Source organism: Leptonychotes weddellii, chromosome 15 (genome assembly GCF_054177405.1).
Source record: "Leptonychotes weddellii isolate Sample4059 chromosome 15, ASM5417740v2, whole genome shotgun sequence".
Taxonomy (NCBI): Eukaryota; Metazoa; Chordata; class Mammalia; order Carnivora; family Phocidae; genus Leptonychotes; species Leptonychotes weddellii.
In genome coordinates this window covers 8,103,309-8,116,509 of record NC_138383.1, presented here as the reverse complement: position 1 = coordinate 8,116,509, position 13,201 = coordinate 8,103,309, and the positions used below count along the sequence as shown (strand labels likewise).

Here is a 13,201-nt window from a genome sequence, read left to right as displayed (position 1 = left end):
GGCTGATTGATAGGAGAGTTTAAAATGTCTCCTCAAAATGATTTTCCCTTTTTCAAGGTGACGGGGTACATACCAGTCTAACTACTGACAAAGCTGGAATTTCACACCCTACTAGGAAGCCAGAGCCACTTGGCTTCAGCCCAGTCCCTGAAAACTAGAAGAGTAGTTAACAATGGCATGAGCCCCCAGGGCATATTGTTCAGGGAGCCAAGTTCAGAATTATTCATAACTATGTTAGAACCTCAATGACTAGAAGCAACCTCTTCTCCCTGCAAATCTAAAATTTTATAAGATAGATGAGAGTGATGAAAATATTACTCCTCCACATGGGGATTTCAGCAACATGGAGGTGTTTTTGAAAATGCCATTTGAATTTTCCAGTTCCTAAAAAGGGACTGGCTTTTTACAGCTTGACATAAACTAGGGCCCTGTGCAGGAATCCAAGTTAGAAAGAGTCCCTCATCCGTGGTTTTTCCTCTGATTCCAAACTTTGTGTTCATGTATGTTTGTTCATCCAACTAGTCTTCATAATGCTGTCTTTCAAATTACAAAAGGCAAGTCTTTATGAGTGAGAACAATAGTTAAGTAACCATTCTACTGTACATCCCTGCATAGAAAATTCCATATAGCCCATCAAGGAAGGGCTATTTTAATTAGTGTTTAGACTGAAAACTTGAATATCTACATCAGTGTTGGAACAAAGATTGCAAAAATAAACAAAAGCTGCAGACAAACTGGAAACGTCACACTAGGCTTTGATGTCCATATCCTTGGACACCAGCTCTTTCCCTACAGTCATGTTGAGGGCATCACAGCGAGTTTCGTTATAGATACTAAAATATCTTAAGCTCTTTTTACATTGGTCTCATCACCCCTAAAACTTGTAAACAAGAACCACATCATGATGAAGAACTTGGACTCACTCCATAAAAGAACCTAGAATCAGTCCATGATTCCGCCTCTGTGTGATCTTGGGCAAGTGATTTAACCTCTTGGAGTGTCTACAGTGAGGATTATAACAGTGCACCTTTCATTAGGTTGTGGAGAGTTATAAATGGGATTCTTATTAAAAAGGACCTAGCACAGTGCCTGGCACAGAGTGAAGGCTGGTACAAATGTGTGCTATTAACATGGTTATATTCTCTTCTACAAATAGTTTTGTGTTGAACACTCAGTAGAAGCTCAATCTAAACATGATAATTTGTAACATGAGGGAGAGACAATAATTACAAATTGGACTACACTGACTATACTGAAGAGTAATTCTGGGAGTTTTAAATTATTTTCTTTTTTAAAAAGTGTCTCCCTTGTTACATAATCCTTTCCCTGCCTTTCTTATTCGCCTATTTTATACTTTGCCCAAAGAATCATTTAGTGTTCCAAAATATTAGACTCTTATAGGTATTCAGAAGCCCCAGGAGAAATGGAATACATTTACAGACCCATAAACATCTAAATTAGTGCTATAAATGGGAAATATAGTCTATAGTTGGAGAGTGCCCAATACATAATATGTTGTGGCATAGAAGAGACTTCCTTTTTGGTGGCTGGAAAATCTATTTGCTCTAAGTATTCAATTTTAAAATGGATAATAAAAATAAATAATAGGCATGCTTCTGCTTAAATTGCACCTTTCATGGGAGATCTCAAAGAGTTTTTCAACTGTTAATTTATGACCCCTGGGGAAAGGTAGGTGGCAAGTAATATCTTTTTTCCTCAAATGGAGAAACAGACATAAAGAGGCCCAGGTGACTTGTCCAAGGACACAAGGCAAGCCCTGGCTTAAAACAAACCATCCCAAAGAAAACACAAATGCAGAGATACTCTCTTTAAATGATTAAAACCTCTATTATTTGCCTGTAAAACCTGAGCTGAATGCTAACGTGGGTTGTATAACCATCATACAACCCACACTGTTTTCATTAGTGTATCAGCTATCTCTTCCTGCAAACTACCACAAAACTTTAATAGTGTATATTGGTAAACATTTATTCTTGCTCATGCATCTGCAGGTTGGCTGGGAGTTGAGTCTCTAGGCGAGGCTCGAGGCTGAGCTCAACTGGACAGCCCAAGACAAAGGTTAAGTCTGGATCTTCTCCCTGTGTCTGCGTGGAACAGCCATCTGGCCAGGGCATAATCATCTCATGGCAATGGCGAAGGAACAAGAGAAGAAACCCTACCATGTGAGTAAACCATGTCATTTCTATGAATCCACGCAAGTCAATGACTGAGCTCAGATGGAAAGGTGGGGAAGTACACTCTCCCCTACCATGAAGCTGAAAGGACACGTGGCTATATCCCAAATGAATTTCCTTGAAAGTATACACCCCCCCACCCCGGAAGTGAGAGAAGGGAGTGAGTACTCTCAACAGTAATATAATCTGCTATCATCAGCACTTATGATTGTTAACATCTCAGACATTTTGTTTGGGCTAATCTTTGAAACTCTGCTTCTATAACTTCTACTGGACCAATGACTTGATCCTGGCTTGGAAGGGTGCAATTTAAATAAGACAACGAATACCTGTTGTCACTTCCTAGTATCTCCTTGGTACCTAATTAAAGACACCAATCAGATGTAAGAGTAAAGTGCCTGATAAGGAAATAATCCTGATTTATTTAGATGAAATCATATATGGTAGATCAGTGTAAATAATTTGAGCTGATTTGAGCTTATTATTGAGTCTGTTCACAGACACTGTGAATAATCCCTGAGATTTCCAAGGAACCAGGAATGTTTGACATCTATAAAAGGTACAGTGAAATATCTTTAGCATATTGATGTTCATTGCAGATGAGATCCTCTTAACTAACAGTTCTATCTCCATGATGCCTCAAAACTCAAACACTCCAAGAGGCCACATGAGGATTCTTCCTGGCTTACAGCATCCTGGTATAAATCTGAATTCCCATAAGGTCATTTCATGCTACCACTCTACTCCTCCAATACTCAACTTGTTTCTCAACCTAGACCAAAATTTCCAACTTGAGTATTCATTAAGCGTAAGATACACTCCCTCTCTTTCTCCTCATGCTGTGCAGAGCTAAAGAAAAATAAAGGATTAGGGTCCAGTCTAATCTGAATATTCTACACAGAGATGAGATTTAAGGAATTGTCATCATTTTAGACAACGAGTAATATGAAAAAGAGTTCAATGCATGGCATGGCCCAATGGGGTAGCCCAGCTATAGAGGGAAAACAGAAAAACCAGTTGTCTTTTTGACACTACTTTGAAGAACAGCTTTCTCTCCAAGGTAGCCAAGTCCTCTCCATGTCTCTGCCACCCCCTGCCTCCAGGCTCTATCTGAATCACTTTCCTTTTTGGTTAAATCTTTGGATTCCTGTGGGGAGAAGAGTGGCTCCCACTGGCTCAGGACTATTTCTCTAGGTTATATATGTCACAATTTTCCATGCCTTTAACAAGACTCAATTAAAAATTAATCGGTCCAGCATGGCAATTTGAGAGGTAATTGTTTCTTTTCCTGACTCCATGGCCATAGGCAAAAAGCACACCCAGAGCCTAAATTAATCATCTAATTGGGATTTTTTCCATACTCCAGCCACTCAGCCTTCCAGGGGTCCCAGCAATGTGCTGCCTGACCTCAGTAATTAGATTGCCCTAGTGTCCACTCCGCAGGCTTTCTGCCTTACTTTCCCTTCCAAGTCCCTTTAGTAAAATGGAAAATAGCCATATGGGCTGTTTACCTGGGCCCTCTTCAATGACCAACAGCCTTTATCTTTAGAAGAGGAAATACTGGAAACGGGGCAGGTTAATATATTCAACATGGTTTATGATAGCAAAAGTCGGTTTCAAACTAACAGCAGTCCTGGATTGGTGAAATATAAAGTATAGTCTATTCATATAACACATAGCAATCAGCTAAAAAAGCAGTAAGGAAATGCTATGATTTCATAGGTCTTTAGGTCAAACCATACACATTCTCACTTAACATGAACAGCAATGCTGCAAGTTGTAAATGTAATTATCTCTTTTTTTCTTTTTTTTTTAAACAGATGAATATATTGAGCATGAAAAGAAATTAGGTTACTACCAGAGGTATTTGTGTTGGTTCATAGTAGCTAACATACATATCACCTTTACATTTGGTTTTTTTGGTTTTTTTTTTAAAGATTTTATTTATTTATTTGACAGAGAAAGAGACACAGCGAGAGAGGGAACACAAGCAGGGGGAGTGGGAGAGGGAGAAGCAGGCTTCCCACTGAGCAGAGAGCCTGATGTAGGGCTTGATCCCAGGACCCTGGGATCATGACCTGAGCCGAAGGCAGACGCTTAACGACTGAGCCTCCCAGGCGCCCCTATATTTAGTTTTGATAGAAGACATACATTTTGTTGACTCCTCCCCCAATTTAAGATTAATAGCATTTTTTTTTTGTTTCTCTAGGAAAAGAAGGTAAAGGCCTATATTTTATTATTTCATTTTTAAACCCTGGCATGAGTTTTGTATTTTCCTAAAGAGATGGTATGGAGGAGTCTAAGTATCTTTTTTTTTCTTAAGTTTCTACCTGTAAAAAATTAATTCGAATGTTTCACCATATCCTTCCCATAGATTTATCCATTATACACTAATGACCATAAATTAAAAAAAAAAAAAAAAGATTTGGAACTATATTTGTTTAAGTGGAAGATAATTCCTTCCATAATGGATATTCAGAAGACCAGCCAATGTTTGAGAGTCTCTTAAAATAGGACTTAAGTTCTCTCTTCTCCATGACCATAAACATTTATCTTAATCATGCAGTGTTCTGAGTACATACAAACTATAAATTTATATATTCTTGCAAACTTTTGCTATTTATTTGTGAAGACTTTGGATCACCAAAGACATACTTGTCACCTGGTAGGTAATTAAGAAGTTAATTTTAATTGAATCGACCTGACCATATCCTTCAGTTTCAAGCCAAAATCTTTAGCTGAAGCCAGTGACATATGTTTTGTGAACTATGTAATAGCATACAAATATTAGGTATAAATATTGTTAATAATAATGGAAATGATGTATCTGTATTGGCAGTTAAGTTAATAGTATAAAAGAGTTAGTCTTACCTAGCAGTTAGGATTTCATCTGCCAATGCAGCCAATCTCTTCACAACAGTAAATGTAGCATCAATGACACATTTTATTTATGGCTTCATAGTTGTATGAAGTTGTGGCTCAGTCGGTTAAGCCTCTGCCTTCGGCTCAGGTCATGATCCCAGGGTCCTGGGATCGAGCCCCATGTCAGGCTCCCTGCTCAGCGGGGAGTCTGCTTCTCCCTCTCCCTTTGCCCCTCTCCTCTGCTTGTGTTCTGTCTCTCAAATAAATAAATAAAATCATAAAAAATATAGTCGTATGAAGTTGAAGAAGGCCACCTTTTTAATTTCTCTGGGTGTAATTTCTTGTAGGTGTATAAAGAATACTGCCAATACTCTTTCAAAAATCTTTGGAGCATACTCCAAAGAAGTGAATAAATAAGAAAGTAGGTAGGTTTTTTCTGATACTTGAATCTTTACTTTGGAGCTATCAGTCCGAGACCCTAGCTCCAGTACTAAAGGATACTGGCTCTAGCACAGAACGATTAAAGCCATGCTTCTTCATCCCACTAGACACATTTTCAAACAGTTAATTCTGCTTTTACTAGCCTTATCTCAGTCTTTAACAAGACACACACTTAATACCTATACTGACAAAGAGCAATAATATCGCACGTAGTCTAATCATGATAGTCAAATGGTGCTTAGAAGTTTCGACAACATCCGCTTTACACGTATATGGAAGGCAAAGACAAACCCCATTTTCAGTGTATCTTATTTAAAGTGTTCTGTAAAGATTCAGCGTTCACATCGTCAGCTCACAGACGCTACCTGAACATAATAAAGTTATTTACGCGGCTGCTAGTGGCATATTAGAAGCAGCATTGTTACGATTCTCCCGACTACCTGTGAATCGTAACAGTCCCAGAGCTTTATTCACTATCTCCAGGCAAAGCGTCTCCCCAGAGAGAAGAATTTGCAGCAAGCAGGAAGCTCTAGCTTCTTCACATTCGTATCATGAAAACTCAAGAGGGCTCCCAAAGACCTCTGACCTTTTCTCCATGGCTGAGGTTGCCTTGGGGGCTCTTTCTCATGGAGAAAGATCCACCGGCTTACTTTCCCCTCTCTCCTTCCTCCTTCCCCGGCCAGCCTCACCTGTGATCACCCAGGGTAGGAAGAGAGGAAAGCCCTCCCCGGGCTCTGATAACAGGGTTGCCTGACTGTAATTACAGGCTTTTGCTTCCCAGCTATCCAAATGACAGTCACAATCGAGCCTGAAACTCCTCAGTCAGATGGAATCAATTACTGAGCAAAATTGGGAGGTTAATTTTCCCCAGAATGAGATATGCCTTTTAGCTTTGCCATCTCTTTCACTCCAGCTGGTGGCTTATTTGGATGCATTGTTCTCTGGCCACATGAACAAAGTTCCATTAGGAAGGATTTCCAAAAGAGTTGATTTGAAAAGGAAACTCCATCAGCCCCCAAACTCAGTACATGCTGAATAGAAGAACTGTTATTAACTAAGCAGCATGGATGGCTAGTCACTAGGATTTACATTTGATGAACATGGGGTTAATCCAATAAGAAGAAATGGAATCTTCCAGTATAGTACCACTCCCTTCTTGGAAGTTCCCCTGATGCTACTGTAGCATGACCCATCATTGAAAGAGTCTTCCCTTCTGGAAACTGCCATGAAAATAAACCATTTCCCTCATTTGAATAATTTCCTAAGTATGACAAAGCATCTCTTTAAAAACAAATAAAACAAAACAACCAGTATTCATCTTCTCCAAATGGAATTGCCTCTTCTGAATGGCTGAGTAAAAGGGTTATAATAGCTTCCATTTAATCAGCGATAATTACAGCAATAATAATGATAATATCAGTGACTAAAATTTATTTAGTCTATACTGTGTTTCAGGAAATGCTAATAAATATTTCTGAATTAACACAGTCCCCTCAACACTGCCCTGAGCTGAGGCACTGAGAGGTTGGATAACTTGCTCACATTTACCTGAGTGTTAAATAACAAAGCCAGAATATAAATCCAGGTGACCTGATTCCAGAACCTCCAATTGAAAATCACGCTACTACATGAACATTGTCACTCCATATGTTCATGAATTCCAAAAGGGAGTACTCCCGTCACTTTGTAGGTGGGGAAATTGAAGGATAGAGATATTAACTTGTTCAAGTTTAGGTGTCTCACGAATTAATGAAGCTGCTATTCCACATCACGTCTGTCAGACTCAAAAGCCTTCACATCCATTACATTAAAACCCTACAAAGGCTTTGCAAACAGCCGCTTTTGCACAGTCTTAGGTGATAATTAACTAAAACCATTGGTGGCAATTATCAATTCTAATATAACTTATGTTCTTCCATTAGTCCTCTTTAGGAGTATGGTTAGGTCTTATTAGTAGACTTATAGGATTCCTGTAATCATATTGTATACATTGCATTCCAAATCCTATTAGCTGTTTCCCTGGTAGCATCTTTAAAAACTGTCACTCCATGAAGTACACATTTCATCAGGAAACAGACTTCGAGAGTTTGAATAACTTGTAATAAGATCTTTGGAATTAAAATTTGGTGCCATTACTCCTACTGAAACTCAATATCCCCATGATATCAGACAGATTTAAAGGTAGGTGCTTCACTGTTGCCCCTCAGTCTCTGAGTCAGAAAAGTGAGCTAGTATCTACTAATTGTATGACATTTGTTAGAAGTAGAGCTTGGTGTGTTAATTCAATCGTTCGGCGAACAGTTACTGAGTTCCTCCTGCATCCCAGCACAGTAGCATGGTAGGAACCCTGACTAGAGTCTCAGACTAGGACAGACAGTGTCTCTGCTCTCATGGACCTCACATTCTGCTGATAAACGTGGCAAACACATCTTACATTTAGCATATTGCCGACACATTATGTAACATGGTGGGGAAATTAATGGCAAATGAGTAGTGTTTTCTGGTTGGAAGTGAAATAAGCTTTTTCTTTCCCTAAGGAGTATACAATGCTAATATAGGCTTTTATGAATATATGAATGTAACCAAGGGGAAAATCGGGGAGTGATATTTACGTTACAGCAGGACTCTTTATAGTTCATATATATGTTGGTGTATGTGGATCTTTAACTTTATGAAGAAAAGTTACTGCAAAGAAACATCAAGAATACAGATTGACAAGTACTGCTAATTTAAAACCAATTTTAAATAAATGAAGTTTAGAAACTTCTGAAGTTCAAAAAAGAAAAGAGTCATAAACTTATAATTATGTATTATATGTGCCAAAATTTATATATACATTATATGTATGAGCATATATACATAATTAGAGAATCCATTGTAAGAATTTGATTCATCAGCATAATGTTCTAGGTCCCAGATTTTATAAACTGAGGCTCACCTCTATTTAAAATGTCTGGGGTGACACCATATTGAATAAGTTAGGAGGACATTCAGTTCTCGGTAGACACTGAGAAATAATGTTTCATATAAGCCAAAAGAAACACACACCAACACACTTTTTGTACCCCGTAATTTTTTTTCAGATCACAAGAACATGATTTCTGGATTCCAAAGGGATAAGAGGCCATATGGCTCTGGATCTCTACTAAGTGGTCTCCATCCCATTTTTTCCTTTTCTCTTAACCCTGGCTTTTCTTCTCATAGACTCTGTTTCCTTCCTTGCAAAAGGTAGTCCCTGATTGGGGCACAAGCACACCTGCATGAGCGCTAGCCTCCCCCAATTACAGCATCTTTAGTGTAGGTGTAGGAGCAGACCTTGTAAAAAGGGGCTTTCTCATTATTATTTTGTGGTCAAAAGGTTGCATATACTTTCTTTTTTTTTTTGCTGCTGCTAAAGCTTAGAAAGGGTGGAAAGCAAAATATTTTGATAATTATTCAGGCCATCAGGTTACATAAGAGGTTCCATAGCTTTCTGCATCAAACTTGAACAGTTGAAACCACAAATTCTGTTTTTGCAGCCATAAAACATTCATGGCAAAAAAAAAAAAAAGAGAGAAAGAGAGAGAGAAAATAATAAAATCCATTTTCCATTCGCTTGAAACATAAAATTTAATGTGGTGAAAAATGACAGTTTACTCCCAGTAGGAAACTGCTCAGAGCCATGTTTCATAGGCATGGTGTGGAGACTTTGGTACACACATGCAGTCACTGAATGCTGTAAGAAATTGCATACTGAAAGAGGATGTCACAAGGTAAAAACATGTAAGGGTCAAGGTAAATAAGGTCTTGCTCTAGGTGGAAAAGGCTTCCTTCTCTACCAAAATTATTAAGCTACATCTATTCAAGAATCACTGTTTGATCCAACACTCAACTGGAGAAACACATACAGGTAGACATAGAGCAGTGGATGTCCTCACACCAAGACTGAAGACATTTGGCTATCAATGGTGGGTGAATGTGATTATCAGCATGGGAGACATTGAGTGATATTTCAGAAAGATGAAGTGGCAATAGCTATGAACTCCACAAAATATAATATTTACACAATATTTGTCTTCTTTATGAATATCTCAGAGCAGAATCAAGGCATCCAATGTTAAGTAGCAATAACACTAAGCTCCAGCTCTGTCAATAACAGGAGAAGCAACTGGAGACTCATTCTTTAACTCAACTGACCTTGATTTCTTTCCTATAAAGTTAACAGCTGAACTAAGTGACTTCTAAGCCCCATTTTAACTAATGTTCTATATGAATTTTAGAAAAGGTAATTACCTGGTTATCCAAATCAATGGAGCATTGAACCAAGTAACAACTGAAAACAAGAACTGCCTTGTCCATATCTGAGTGAAGTTGGATATTATATGTGGTTTGTAGAATTTCTGAGTCTTACACAGACTTCTGTCATGCCTTTAATGTTTAACTATATCAGTTATCTATTGCCACATTGCTGTCTAATCACTCCTAAACTCAGTGACTTAAAACAGTAAGTGTCTATTATTGCTTGCTCTACATACCCGGGGAGAAGTTTTGATCTGGGCCAGGTTTGGCTGCTCTCAGCTGGATTTGCTTATGCATCTGCAATCAGCTGGTGGACCTGTTGGGAGATGGCTGATCTAGGATGGCTTCATGTACATGTCTCATGAATCATTAACCTGGTGACTGAGTGACACTCAGCCGAAAGTCTCTCATCATTTGGGAGAATGGCACAAACTCATTCTCATGGCAGATGGGAAGGGTTGCAAGAGAGAGAAGAGACACTAAGAAGACCAGTGGAAACATATGTACAAAACTGGCATATGGTCACTTTCACCACATTCTAGTGGTGAAAACAAGTTGCAAGACAAGTCCAGATTCGAGGGATGAGAAGCTGCAAAGTCCAATCGCAAAGTGTGTTGATTTAGAGAGGTGTGGAGAAATAGGAACATTCTGATAATCTGCCACACTGTACTTAGACACAAAGAATGATCCCTATTTTCTAGTGGTAACATATGTGTTTCTCTACTTACTTTGTAGTGTTCTGTAATTTCCTATAGACATCATCTTCCATTGTTTTGTTTTGTTTTGTTTTTCCCCTATGTAAGCCACTCACTCTACTTACCATCATTCAGTATTATATTTGGCTAAACCAGAATTTGGGGCCAATTAACCCAACTTGATTATTGTAGCATTTACTATCTATTTACTCTTGGATTAATGGTATGGAGACTGACATCCTAATTATAAATATGTAAATATTATTCCAAAACTGACCCTAATATAGTTAATATACAGAAAAAGATAGATATGATCCTTACAGAGCTGGGATTCTAAAATATTAGAAGAGATCGGGAAATTTGAAATGATACATACTACTTGCTGCTATGCTTTCTAGATCATTTTTGAGTCTCAGTTAGCTTTTCTACAAAAAATAGACATTTACTTATCTTAATTGTCTTCTAATGTTAATTTCTATGAGTCAGTCATTTTAAGTAGACTCAGTATGGCAACATTCCTGAGTCATGCTAGACCCTTTTAACTTACTGAAGCCTTAGACTATATATACTTTTAAATATTTTGAGTATTCTTAATGTTTAAATAAGTAAAAATGTCAAAGTTACCTAGCATGGATTGACATCAGCAAGTGGCTTTGACAGAGTTTAGTCAGGGACAAATCTTTAGCCACATCAGATAAAGATAGATTCATTCCTTAAAAACTTCTTTGGTATTTTTTTCCAATATGCTTGTGAAAACACTAAGAATGCTTTTCCATACAAATGTTTTTTAGTAACTCTGCAATTACTCTCCACTAATCATGTTCAAATCTTTCCTTGTTACCAATAGTCTCTCTAAATCCGGGTAGATCAGTATGATTAAAAGGAGAGAAATATTTGAGATCAAACACGGTACTACAACATAGTAAAAATCTTGTCTCATTTTCTGTGTCATCTGAAAAAAAAAACTAGTAAGTAAAAAATAAGATAAAATTTTATTATAGTTTATATAAGCTGTGCCCCAGAAAAATATAACTGACATACAGATGTAGACAATTGATGTCCATTTTAGAATGAGTTCTAGTGATGGTTGTGGGAAAGAGATTTACCTTTCTGTTCAACATTTCCATAACCTTTTCACAAACTTCAAATAATTTAAAAATACAAGATGAAGAAATACATTAGAAATTTTCTAATAGTCAACCACAGAAATATGATATTACCAACTTAAAGCCAAAATTATTCTCCCTCCTTATTAGAATGTGGCACATTTGACCATCAAATACGATTAAAAATACCTTTGAAGAATATAATTTGATATTTTCTATTTGAAAAGAAGAAAAATGCAATGCTTAAAATACTGGCTAATGAGAAAATGCAAAACTGAAAAGTAAATATAAGACAGTGGCACTCTGGAATAAGCAATACCTTTAGCATTTTAAAAGCTGGTCAATCCCAAAGCCACTGTTTTTGTTGCTGTGCATGTGTCCTAAGAGTTTTTCCAACTGGCAAAGCAGTGACAAGGTGCATATGCTTTTTCATACTTCTTGTTGTTTGTACAAAGCTATTTTGGTTGACTCCACACAAATACAGGGAAATAGAAGCTTGAGGCCACCACTGGAATATTCAAAAAACACAAGGAAAACCCATGTGTTTCATTCATACAGCAATTTGGGGTGAATGTGGTTTTTGGCCCACATTTTGCAGAAAACCACTTAATCCTCCAAGTTTCTTCTAAGTCTAGATACACAACCAGAATCCCAGCTGAACCGATTCACTCAGTCTGGAGATCCCAACTGGTCCAGGATATGCAGTCAACATCTTTCTGAACTCTTGGAGGATCAGAAGAAATTTACGGGTTATATGGAAATAGAAACCGCTCAATGCCTTTCAAATTCTAGTAGAGCAAGAAATCACAGGCTGAATCCTTTCAACTACCCAGGACAGTTATAGCATTCTCCACTGTTTCTCATGGCCCTTGTTTTACACTAACACACCTGTATAACGCTCTGGAACCAGGCTCCCTAGGTTCACATCTAGACTATACTATTCACTAGTTGTGGTATCCAGTCACTTAAACACTCTCTGGCTCTATTTCCTCACAAATAACATGAGGATAATAATATATAACTTACAGTGTTCTTGTTAGCATGAAATAAGATTATATATATAAAGCTTCTTGCCATAGAGCCTGGCACATGTTAAACACTCAGTGTCAGCTCTGATATTGTTATTATATCATATCACCATCATCATCACCATCATCATCAGTTTTATGCAACCAAATACATACAAGAAAGTCAGACTGTAAATCTGACATCAACCTTACATATCACATAAAATGCTTATTACTAAGAAAGGAATTCTTACAGAATTCCTAATTGAAGAATTCCTAATATGGGGAACTGCCTTCATAAATCTGGGATCTAATGCTCATCCGTGGCAAATCATTAAAGGGGATTGAGAAGTCCATCTTTCAAGCTCATCCTAACCTCTGAAAGCCCTATTCAGCCCTGGACTCATCAATCAGTATTTATGGAGCACCACATCAGACAGTGATGGAATTAAAGAAGGAGAAATGTCCCCTGCTCCAGACAGACTCATCACCCAGGGAGGAGACAACCATATTCACAAATAATTACCGTGCATTAATGCATTGCATTTGCTCTTGGGAAGCAGCAGGCCAACAAAGAGGATACTTACATTATGCCTGAGGGGGTCGGAGAAGGCTTG

The 13,201-nt window shown here is 37.8% G+C and overlaps 1 long non-coding RNA gene across 1 annotated transcript in view; it reads left to right on the top strand.

Moving 5' to 3' along the window:
- The first annotated feature begins 2,016 nt into the window (after positions 1–2,016).
- The window catches only part of LOC115937575 (uncharacterized), a 45,678-nt gene continuing 34,493 nt past the window's right edge, over positions 2,017–13,201 (top strand). The window contains exon 1 of the long non-coding RNA XR_014140285.1: positions 2,017–2,183. This is a non-coding gene — a long non-coding RNA (uncharacterized LOC115937575). The remainder of the gene's footprint in view (positions 2,184–13,201) is intronic.